The sequence below is a fragment of the Pseudopodoces humilis genome, chromosome 11 (genome assembly GCF_049639895.1).
Source record: "Pseudopodoces humilis isolate 2021_Gansu_Grassland_sample_001 chromosome 11, ASM4963989v1, whole genome shotgun sequence".
Taxonomy (NCBI): Eukaryota; Metazoa; Chordata; class Aves; order Passeriformes; family Paridae; genus Pseudopodoces; species Pseudopodoces humilis.
Genome location: NC_142210.1, coordinates 9218164 through 9230894, shown reverse-complemented (window position 1 = coordinate 9230894; position 12731 = coordinate 9218164). Strand labels below are relative to the sequence as shown.

The window sequence follows — 12731 nt, the reverse complement described above, 5'->3', positions numbered from 1 at the left end:
AAATGTTCCCTTTTGGCTGGAGAATGGTGACACTTCTAGAAGAAAAATATACCTTCATCCAAGCTAGGGTTTTGTTTTGTTTGGGTTTTTTGGGTTTTGGTTGGTAGGTTTTTTTTTTTGTTTTTTTTTGGTTTTATTAGGTTAAGAAACATCCTAGTGCACAGTTCTCTAAAACAAATCAAGCCTGTGTAGTAGTCACCAATGCTCACAGAGGATTGAATTCCCCAACTTTTTTACATCCTTTTTAGAGGCTCATATATCTCCCCTGAACTTATCTGCATTTCCAAAGGTCCCTCTGCCTGAGAACTTTGCTGAATCCCTGGCTACAGTAGAACCCTCTGGTGCGATAGCACAGACGGCTCTTTTGCCTGTGTGATGTAAGTGCTGCTGTTCTTGCACTTTCTCACATTTCCCTTTCAAGTTTACAGGAGCCAGCAGCTATCACATCAGCTCATGGTCATTCTCCTGTTTCCCACACTCTGTATGTGCATACCTTCCTTTTTTTTGAAAGTTTTTTCTAAGGAAGTAGATGAAAAACACAAACTCCAGTCACATTTGTCAGCTGAGACAAGGTTATTGTTCTGGTCTGAAGTTTTTATGTTCTTTCTTATTTATTGTTTGTGGCTGGTCCACCGGTACTGATAGCAGATGTTCATGGATGACTTGTTAATCAACTCAGTTTTTGTGGTTAGTTTGTTGTTTTGGGGTTTTCTCCTCCCTATATTGCCATCTACCCTGTCCGTGTTGTCTTCTGTTCTTTTTGCCTGCTTGCTGTATTAATCTCTGAGGTGTCTCTACAGCCTGGACATTCTGTATTAAAAAAATATGTCGGCATGGTATTCCTTCTAAAATTGCCTGCTTCTTTCTGTGTCCTACAGACAGGAGTGAAGGCAGGGGTCACAGGTGGGTGTGCCTCAGCCCTGGGCTGTGTCTCATGCTTCTGTTGCTCAGGCAATAAAATCAGGAAATACCATTGGTACTGTCATTGACAAATGAAGAAAAAGCAAACCATAACAGTGAATTAATAAAGTTTTTTGTGAAGCAAAGCAAAGAGCAGTTTTGTTGGAAATTATTTTTGTTCCCTGTAGCAGAGGGAAACACAGAGAGCAAAAGGCTGTTATTTCTCCTAATCTCAGACAGACCAGATATGGATTCCTTTGTTAGATAGGAAAAGGATGGAGAGACATTATGAATCTTGCTACTCTCCACTGCATTGATAGGGTGAAAACATACATAACAGGCTTCATGGGAGTGAATCCTCTCCTGTATTTCATACTTATTCTATTGTCACTTCCTGACTGTAGCAGCTACCATGGTTTATTGCATATCCTCTTTGCTATAATTCCTTTTCCCTGGCTTTTCAGATTGTGGCCATGCAGGTTGATAGGGAATTTTGCCTTTACAGCATTCCCATAATGGAATAATCTGCAAGCTCTCAAGGAAGTGGATGCCCTACATTAATGTATAGGCAAGGGTTCTGTAAGAACAGTACTGGTTTTGCAAGCATGCATTTTGCAGTCATCAGCAGTTGATTAAATTAAATGGTGAAGTGCAGAAATATCAGCAATTCATTATGATGCTTAACAATTAGAAAAATAGCCCATGGGATGCATATTTGATCAGTTGGGATGATGGCACTGTTGATGATATATTACAGTCTAGTGGAAGGGAATTCTGTCTCTTGTGTGTTTTTTTCTTTGCCCTAACGTGGTGTGTGCTTTCCTTCACGCTCTCTGTGTTTTGTTTGTAGGCTTCTCTTTAGGCTGTTAAGGATGATGTTTTACATTGGCAAACTTTTCATTGTCTTCAGCCACCAACCTGTGATCCAGAGCACACCCTGGCTCACCACAAACACCCTTACCAGCATCCTTAAAAGGCAAATCCTAAAGTGGGAAATGGAAAACCTGGAGTAGAAATTCACTCATCTCTTCATGTCCCATTATCACAAATGGAAGATGGTTGAATATTATTCTACCAATAATCATCATGTCAAGGCTAGAAATATTCTATCCACAGGGAGCCAGTGGATACTATGCTTTTTAAAATATTCTATATGCATGATAAGACTTTCTTCTCTGTTGGCTTGCTAATCGTTTTGACTATTTCTTTTGAAGTAAGAAACAGATGGCAGCATTCACTGTAATAAGTGCAGCAAAACATGCCAGCCAATTAGGGATGTTTCAACTGACTGAAAACCTGGATCCTTTTCCAATATTTTGGTGATTTTCCCCTCCCTCTGTATGTCTAGAGGAAATTTTTATTTATCATTTGTTGAACAGAATAATAAAATTAGAGATTAAAGGAATCTTACATAATGAAATCTCTAGTAATGAACCTAAGAACAAAGATCTGAAATACAATTTATGGATGCTTTTGTTTTCCAAAGGTTTATTATCTGCCAGAAGATAAAAAAAACCCCAAATCAAATACCCTTGTTAATGTGAACCCCATCCCTCGCTTGAAGGGCCAGTATCTGTATATGATCCTATAATATTTACTATTTTTTCAAACTCTGTTTCATTCAAGAAGTTAATTTTCAAATATTGAAGCATTTAAATACCTCTTTCATCAATTCTTAATGTTATGTTCCTGAAATGAATGAAATTATAATTCTAACAGTTCTCAGCAATATTTTGCAGGCAATATACACCCTTCTCACTTCCTCATCAGGGAAGGTTACTGTCTTCTCATTTCCTACCAAAATCAGGCAGAGTTTAAGATATTTTAGATCCCTCAGAAAAAAGGATTTTTCTTTGTCTTGTGCTATGAAACCGAAATTAGAGGTCACTGCTGAAAATGCAGGTCACTGCTGATCTGCTCCTTAAGCACCTGTTAATGCCTTTATTGCAGTCAGTATTATTGAGACTATAGGGAAAAGGACATTTTGGCTTCTAATATGTATTTTAGTTCCTCGTTATGTAGTGCTTTGGTCATTTTTTTTGTTAGATATTTTGCCATCCTGTCCTTCCTTTTCCACTGTTTCACTTCAGGAGTAGAACTATGCAGATTTCAATGCTTCAGGATTTTCAGTCTAACTTCTATTTTTAATTTTTTTTTAAATTTTATTCTACTGTTTTCTGTTGCAACATTTCTATTCTTAAGATTATGCCCTCTAAATGTCTACTTTTATACCATTATGTATATTTTTCTACTAAACTTTCGGAATCACTCTTCTTGAATGACTTCTCAATTGTAGTCAATGAGCTTCTAAGGATATAACTTGAAGCAAAACTGGTGCCACTTATTAGGTTCGATTTAGCCTATGAAAGATGAAATTTTGCTTCAGGCAGTAAAGCAATTTTCAAAGTAGCATATTGGCTTTTATCAGGCTTGGTCTGCTCTTCCTAAATGAAGACATTCAGTCTGTTTATGGGTGACTATGGTCACTCTGGGAAGCATTTGGTGGTAGTTAAGGGTAAAATACTGATTGTTCTTCAAAATTAGAAACAACTGCAGTGATGATTTAAATTTCTTTTCAAAATTCTTTCAAACCACAAAGCTGTGTGTTGTTCAGTGATTGAATGCATTTGAACTTATGGAACTTTTCATTTAATGCTGCTTTCCATTGTTTTTGGCTAAAGCCCAAGCCTCACATCTTCTAGCTGCAGGATTCCTTTCTGCAAACTCCATCCTTTGCTGAAGCCTCAGTGTAACATGAGACCATTCCTGTTTCCCAGCAGGCAGCACATTAAAGGTCTGCCTGGTGGCCAGCTGCAAAGACAGGTGTTTTCTGCTCTTATTTTTTCTTCTCCCTTTATTTGGTCTTATAGCTTCCCTAACGCACTGTCAAGTCCTGAGTGAAATGAATGATTAAACTTTATAAGCTCGAAAAAAGCTCTGATTCAGACAGTGTGGAGCTGGGGATTTTTGTCTAAAGTTTAGTATTAACTGCTTGTTTGCCACATTTTCTTTGGACCAGCAAGAGGCTGAACCAGACTGGAAATTCAGCTCATAAGGATACCTACAGGGATCCACAGGCATTGAGCATTTGTCTTTCCAGGGCACTTAGCACTGACAGCCCCAAAGTGCAGATGCTGCAGGAGCCTCAAGGTTTGGATGTGGCACACTCATACTCTGTACACAAGTGTTTCCATGTTAAAATCTGTGTGAGCCCTCAGTGCTCCCCTCACTGGTATCTATCCCACACCCATGCTGGGTCTGTCTCACTGCAGTCACAGGCTCTGTGAATCACAGACTACCACTGTAGTGCTCACAGATCTTCAAAAAGAATAAGGAAGGCCTGAGAATGATGTGCAGCAAGATCCACTCCAAAACTCAGTCCAGTTGCCTGCCTCATTATTGATGAAATGTAACTCTCCTTCCTGCTTTTTGCCATTATTGTACGCTCCCAATTTTCTGTTTAAAATCTCATTTAAACCACAGCTGCCTCTGCCACAGTCCATTTCTCATGCTTGTTTGGTACCATGTGCACCTCTGGCATCCTGCTGGCAACACAGAGTAACACATTTTAGGAACAGATTATTTCTCAGAAGACAGCAACTGCTCTAACAATGAAGAAATGACATCTGGAATTTAAACCAATCTACATCTTAAACTTTCTTTCTTACCAGTGAGATCAGCTCAATCCAGTAATACTCTGTCCATCACTTGACATAATTCTGGGTAAGATTTAACACTCTACGTCAGCTCTGTGGGCCTGTCTCAGCCACGATGACTCACTCTAGCCCTTGAAATTATCGCAGGTAAAACTAATACTAAGGCCCTTGGAAAGACATTTTCTTAATTTTTGCAGTGGTTATGACAGAGCATCCTGGCTTTATTATGTGCTAGAAGTGTTTGTTACTGTCTATTAGTAGTTAATGATCATCAGCACAGGGTGGAAAAGCTACACAGATATTTTTTAATCCTTTCTCTGACTCATGATTTTTTATAAAGCACTAGCAAATCAGAGAACTCTGTAACTTCAATGGAATTACAGTTTAGTGGTTGATATAATCTTTCTATTATTAATTTGGTTAACTTAGTAAATACTTAATATTAGATATGAGGACATTTTGAAGTTATAATTTTAAGTGAAACAAATTATGGCAATATTTCTTTAAAAACATTTATTGCAAGTAAGCAATTATCATTCAAATACTGTGAGGTGGCAGTGACCTCACACACTAAAATAATATAAAGTACTGAAGACACAAACATTAGTCATCTATAAAACTCTAACCACATTCACTTTTCAGCTTTTCATTGCATAGCCAAGAAGCATTAAGTGAACCATGAAGTATGTGAAAAAACTTGGCTGATAGGACAATTGTTTCATCCATCATCTATTAAAACTTCAATTCATACTAGTAGTGCTCTGTTCTAGAAGAGTTCAGGCAACCTTCTGAATATGTATCAGCATCTTTTATTAAGTTTTAAAAATTCTAGTGAGTTAGAACATGTAGAAATGCTGATAGTTCTAGGTTTTATTTCTTTTTCCTTTGCCTGTCTTAGGTAAAACCTAAATGATTCTCACTAGGATTTTCCCTAGGAGTTGAGTAGCTTTGAGTCAGACCTTATTCAAGGTATTTAAAGCAAACACCCATGCTCACAAAACTTTATCAGGATATCTCATGTGCTGAACACGAATAATGTTGTTGTGGCCAATCTGCTTAGATATTTCTACAACTCCTGACCAAAATTCTTTTCTTGACTTAGGAAAATACTATGCATCATTTGCTGCCTAAAATTGTATCAACCCTTAGATTTAATCAATGGTGGGAATCCTGCTGGTGTCACTGGAAAAAGTGCAATAGTTTTTGTTGAAAGTTGCTTTAGGTGCCTCATGTTATTTGCTTTTAAGCCAGAAGTGTATCTGGAGGCACTGTTGCTTGAGGCAAAACATATTTCTTGGAGTTTACTCTTACAGAAGGCAGGGATTGACAAGCTTACATTTTTTAGTATACCAATCAAGATATCATTGGACAGAGATATTTGTTTAAATCTTTGTAGATTATTTACCTTTGGTAATGCATAAAATAGTATAGCCTTACAGATCCTGTTTACTGGAAATGGCCTTCACAGGAAGAGTGTGATCTTGTAACAAAACCCTCTGTTCCCTCTTTTTCTTTGCTCTCACACGGGGTGTAGCTGAATTTCCATAACAACACCAATAAAGCTGCAGTGATATCTGGCAGTAGAGCTGTGGTGCTCCCTCCTTTCAGTTCAACCCCTGTTTTAAATGTACCACTGCTCTTGTATTTCTATCTCAGACTGCTCAGGCAAAGCAGGTTAGGAGTCATTCTTGTGAGAAACATATCCAACTGCCCAGGTGAAATGAGAGCATGATGCCCAAGGCCTAGAAGAATCAGACCCAAGCCCTGGTTCAGTGGTCCCCAGTTGTGTAGCTGCCACTGCACTGTCTTGGCACAAAAAGAGGTCAGGGCTTCTCCACTCTCTGCGTTCACACCAGCCAGCCAGTGGCTTCAGATTCACTACTGAGGAAATTCCTTGCCATGGGAAATAATCGAAATAGTATTTGCAAATATTACTGCCAGTGTAGTTTTTCAAAGTACTTTTTAAAAAAAGAAAATTCAGTGATTTTGTTCATTCAAGATCATGTTAAACATCAGCAAAAGATGAAGTGAAACTTTTAAAGCAGCAAGGATTTTTATTTTTATAATTAATATTTAGATGCTTTAAACTGGGCCTGCTACAGCTAAGTATTGCAAAGATCTGAACTGTGGTATTCTTATCAGATGAATATTTCCCTCTGAGCTGAAACGCCTTGCTCAGAATTCCTACGTGTCCATATTTTTCTAAGTCATATAACAAACCCCTTTAGAAAGTAGAGATGGATCTGCTGACAGCTGTGGAGTTGATTCTTCACAGCTGCTAATTATAGCATGACTGAGTTCTGCAATAGGGCATCACACAAAATATTTGTCTTATCTGGACAAGTCTGATAATGTTAAGAGGAGTAATTATTTTCTCCCCTGCTTATAATGGTCTGCAGATACCAGGAAAAAAGCAAACCTAGTGAGGGTAAGTGACTTCTTACATTTTTGAAGATCTGCCTGAAGACCAGGGGTCCTTCAGATGATTTGCTGTCCTTTTGTAGTTCTGAGGAAACCTTACTCTTTCTTTCTCCTCAAAGAGCAGGGAAACTGGATGGGCATTAAACAGCAAGTCTTTCTGGTTTCAGAAGAGAATGGTTGAGCTCTAGAACTGCAGAATTTGTCTAACCATTGATTAACCCCATTACAGTGAGTTAATTTAGTGGGATACAAAAAATGCAGGAATATGCAGTGCTTTGTTCTAAGTTGTTTTCAAATCAAAGGTTTATTTGGGATTCTGGCTATGGCTATGGCTTGAGACTTCTTTCCCTTAGGCTTCAGGATTTAAAAGTTTGATTCAGGGTCTGGAAGTATCTCTGCAATGTTGATGCTGACTTTGGGATGAGTTGCTGTACCACAGCAGCTGTACTACAAGAAGAAAGTCACCTCTCTGTGGCCATGTACTGAGGCTGGCCCACAAAAGGGTATCTGTAAGTCCAAACAGCCATTCATCTTAGGCGTCACATGCAAGAATATGCTCTTGCACAGAAAGATTTCATTTTCACTCTCTTGTGTTGATATGCTATTGATTTCAGTGATGTTTCATCCAGTGTTACTTTGCCTGTTACGTGCAGAATTCAGTTCTGATAGACATGGAAATACCCTAACCTGTAGGGCCTGACATACTTGGCTAAAGAACAGACAGAGAGAAGGTGAAACTTTAGAGACATAGCTAATAATGTCTGCACCTTTCTTCCCTCACTGGGATGTCCTTGAAGAGTCCAATGCAGCCTTGAATGGACTGGCAGAAATTTGTATAAACAAATGGATTTCTGGATTTGCCAGAAGGATAGAAAGTTGTTTCATAGCTCATGACTTATGAAACATATGGAAAACACTACAAAATTTCAAGTGTGTATGGCCACACTCTCTATACAGCAAGCCCTGTGAACCTCCTACCCTGCTGTGTTTGGAACTGAGAGCAATGCCAATCTTAAGGATTAGTTTTCAGCTTCTGCCTCCTTTTGAGCCTCTGATAGCATGAGAACATGGGCATGATCAGAAAGCACTGAGGCTGGTATATTCATGTGTTCCCTGTAGGCACATCCTGTGCTGCACCTACTGCAGTCCTGAGTTCTGCTCTAAAACAGGCCTGGTTTTGTTACAGATGCAAAGGTATTTATGGGTAAATCAGAACAGCCTCATCTCTGAAATACACAAGGATGTTTCTTAGTGAGTGAAACCCCTAAAAAAAATTGAAATAATCAATCTTCTCTAAAGTGCCATCACAGAATGCATTAGCTAGCAAAGACAGCAATGTCAGAAATAGTGACAGAAAATAGATAGCTTCAGAGAAATTGAAATGTGTTTAAGTTCTTTCAAGCAATAAGGGATTTGCTTTCAGCTCTGTGGGAAATACAAGACTTGTTAAACATCAGAAATGAGCTGAAGCTACAGTAGAATCTGTTTGCATTTCTGTATTTGGGTTTCAAACACAATTCCAAAGAATTTGTAACTAGGGACTTCTATCAACTTGTTGTCAATGCATGACACCTATATATAAACACAGGATCAGAAATAGAACTAAAAAATGAATTTAGGTTCTGCAGATTGACAAGATACCCTGCATCATCCAAGTTACAATATTTATTTCTGTATGTTTTAAGTAGTAGCAGCAAAGACAAGAGAATAAAAATTTGGATAACCCTCTTTAATAGCAGGCTAAGTTAAATTGAATTAAACTTGCAGTAGGCTGGTGAATATATCCAGGCAGCTACTGTGGCTCAGCCAATTTGCAGTAGCTTGAATTCCTTGCATCATCTGGCATGTATAACTTTTTTGTTTTGGGTAGCAGGAAGCTGTTGGCTGCACAAATCTCAGATATCTCAATTTTCACAGAATAATTGTATTTCTGGACTCCTCTCTACAAAAGATAGAATGAAATATTCCTTCATGGAGGTTTTGGTTAATAAAGATACAGCTGTAGAAGTAACACGTATACTTTCAGCTTAAAAGGACCTAATTCTGCAAATCATGTTCTGTTAGGACTTTTCCAAAATAGCTCATTGACATTTCTTGTGTTTTTCCACACAAACAATGCTACTCCAAATCTCAACCCTGCACTGCACAAAAGCTGTGCATTGAGCTGGCACCTCTTTCTTTTAAAAACATTTTTGGACTGTAAGGAACATTGCTGATATGAAAAACACCAGCTTCTCGAAATTCAGTTCTCACCACAGCATAATGACTATAATCCCATCATCAGATTTATCATGTTTTAATTTGACCAGATATGTCAGTAGTGTAGAGGGTTTTGCACTAATAAATTGCTTTAGGTTAATGTGAAGTACCTCCAAATCATTGGAGATTTCATTGTGGAAAATGTTTCCCAAAGCTGCATATCCTAAATGGCTGCACTCCAGAGTCTGGAATTCCAATCTCATTTACCGTAAATGACTGGCAACCAGAAGATGTAGAAGTTTTTTTTAACATAATAGAATACAGGGAAAAGGGGGCTGATTTTTCAATTCCTATGTAATGCAGATAGGTTTATTCAAGAGATTAGCTGTAAATAAAGGAAATACTTGTCAGATAGTAATTGTGATAATGTTTATAATATTTGAGAGCAGTGCTGTGATTTTTGACATGTTGTAAAGTAGTGGATATAGAGCTCATTTTGTTGCTTCTGTGTCATTTGGCAATCCCTTTCAGGTGTGATTGCTCTGTGCTGGTCTGAAACCTCAAGTTACAGAAGCCCAGTGGGAAGAGAGAAAGAGTTAAATGGATGGTGAGTGGTTTTCAAAGCCCCACATATGGGCCCCTAATGGGAGCTATGTGGATGTGGGTGGGCTCTAACCTAGGAGTCTAATGTTCAGCTGGCAAATCGATGCTCATTATCCATGGTCCTCCCTACCCTAAGTCACCACCTGGGAATCAAGCTAGTGCCTAAACAAAGAAATTTGGAGTCTAAATATGGACTCTTGTTTTCAAAACTATGTATTGACTTAGATAACATCTGAATGGACTAATAGACGCTGTTTAGATCTACACACTTTCAGTATGCAATTAAAAATACAGTAGCTTCCATCCTAATTTTGGTAACTGACAGTTACAATTATGAACATTGAGAGGAATAATATTTTGCAAAAAAGAAGCTTTTCTTTTTTGCTTTGGGGGGAGTTATTTTTCCATCTGCTACATCCCATAGCAGTCATTACTTCCCCCATTCATACAAAGGAACTCCTTCCAGTTTCCTCTAAAGAAAAGGTTTCTATTTTGAGGAGAAAGGAAGAAAGCAAAATAGAGCAGAGAACAAATGATGTCTCTAAATATTAATGAAGGACTTGTAGCAGATCTTGCCAAATACTGTGGACTAATCAGACTCTTGATGGGCCACATAGTTCCTGTTGCCGCAAGTAGTAGACTAAGAAACTCGCATTCTATTTCTGTCTTTGCCATTGACTGGCTGGTGTAACCCTTGGCCAGACATTTAATTCCCTTGTGGTTTTGTTTTCCCTATTACACATAGCCTGTTTTGTCTGTTTGGTTTGTAAGCATGCCTGGACAAGGATTGTCCCTGGTGATGTTTGTATAATGCCAAGCTGACAGGGCTTCAGTCTTGGCTGGACCTTTGATGTGCTACCTGGGTATAAAATTATTATCATGTTAGTACAGTTAGCAGTTATCCCAGTTTGTATTGCAGTGACAGTTTGCTTCTTTGACTCTTGGTATAGTGTGGATGAAATTAGAGTGGGTCTCTGTGTATTCCCACAGCAGGCATTGTTGAGCTATAGAAATAAAATAATCATAACAAAGAATTTGTTGGAGCTTTTTGTGCAATCCTGGCACCATTTGGGTTGTTGTAACAACTCCTCCTTTCTTTGGGCTGAATCAGTTTTGGGATAGAGATTGTCATGCTTTGAATGGGAGCCACAGTCTCTGCAAGACATCGAGTGACTGTGGCAGGTCACATCCCTTGGGTAAACACCTCTTTTCAGAGCCGTGGCACTTGCTGGCTCCCAGGGATATCGGGCTGTGTGTGCTCAGACACTGAATTTCCCTGGGCCTCACCCAGTTCCCCTCTGAGCACAAGAGGAATCTCCCTCCCTTTGCATAGGAATGCAAAGGGGGTGGAGATAAACCATGCCACACTGTTAGACTGGCTAAAGATAAGAGGTTTTTTAGATCAAAGACACTCATGGCAACTTTATGAATACAAGTAAAGTCAGAGGAATATTCCTAAAAAGACTATCAGTGTACTTAATTGTGTTCTAAATAACTTTGTCAATATGCCTCTCAGGTTTCCAAACATTGCCCTACATGTGATTGCTTTCATAGAGCCTCTGAAACCAGCCCTGCTGGTACTCACTTATACTGCTCCTGCTGTGTATTGTGGCAACCAAGCACGAGACCATCCTTTTGGGCTGTGAGCAGGAGATGTTCTGTTCTGCCCTCAGACATGAACAGGCAGATCTTTGCAGCCACTGTATTTTAAGGTGTGACTTTGAGGACTTTGAGACAGGGATGGGGATAAAACTTAACCCGTAAACGCAAACCCCCAAAGCTGTGGTCCATGGGAGAAGCTGGCACTGTTCATAAATAAAAGATTGTGAGGTGTGACTTTAGAGATTGGAGCAATGTCCGTGGTGTACTTTTCAACAAGGCGAGTGGTGAGCTGTGCTGGCTGTAGAAGAAGCAGTTCCACAGTACTCATGCAATAGGAATAGCACTGGAGGGAAGAGTGTAACAGGTAAGAAAAATTGCCTTTGTTTTTAAGTAAATCTCACTTTGGTAAATATGTTCTTGAGCAGCTCAGACCTTACATATGAAATAAATTATCATGATCAGTTTGGCATGTTCCAGCAAACAGGTACCATGCACTATTGATAAGAACAGTTGTAATCTGGGGAGTAATGAATCATGACTGAGTAAGATATTATTATGATCATCTCCTGGGAATATGTAAAATCAGGAAATTTGAGAAATGCTTAATTGTTCATACTGTTACAAATAGTGGCTTTTGCTAAGTATGAGGCAATTCCTGTTGCTGAAATGTGTATTTATACTTGAAGTTTTTCCACAGCAGTGTGGAGAATTAAATATCATGGATTATATTGATTTAAATTATGTGAATTTAGGTAAAAAATGTAGGCCTTTACTTGTTACATAAGGGTTTGAAACCTCTTGTAGCACCCCACGATATCCAGCACCACTCATGACACTTTCCTCTTTAACTCGGGACTGTGTGACTGCCGAGGACCAGAATCTATGATCACCTGTTTGCTTATGATGATTTCAGTTTTGATTATTTTTGGAGGTGTGTACAAAATGCCTCTTTTAGCTGGGATCACCACAGTGTCCCATGTTTGTACAGCACCCAGAACATTTGTTTCATGGCTGGGCCACTTGTCCTATTCAAAAAAGAGGGTGCAGTAAAGAAATAAATTGTTTTGTTGATGGATTTATTGTGGCTTTCAGTGCAAACATACACTAAGTAAAATCTGGGCAGATGTTTGGTTCTTTGCTCTTGCTATTAATTTCCAAATGTGCCAAAAACACCTGCTTAGGGCTTGACCTTGCAAGGTGCTCAGCACGTCTGGGAGCTCCAGATGTTGCCCAACACTGAAAACAGGTTCTTTTCTCTTAAAAGAAACTTGCACTTTAGACAGAGGCAGCTTGGAGTTCTCTGAAATGGCAAATGTTTTGGAAGAGACATAAATTACTGTTGGCTTTTGC

The 12731-nt window shown here is 38.8% G+C and overlaps 1 long non-coding RNA gene across 2 annotated transcripts in view; it reads left to right on the top strand.

Moving 5' to 3' along the window:
* LOC148183595 (uncharacterized) overlaps positions 1-12731 on the top strand; it is a 168914-nt gene that overhangs the window by 108599 nt on the left and 47584 nt on the right. Inside the window, exon 3 of one of the 2 annotated variants that reach the window (XR_015773453.1) lies at positions 9708-9783. The exons of the other annotated variant lie outside the window; for it this stretch is intronic. This is a non-coding gene — a long non-coding RNA (uncharacterized LOC148183595). The remainder of the gene's footprint in view (positions 1-9707; positions 9784-12731) is intronic. 2 annotated transcript variants of the gene reach the window in all.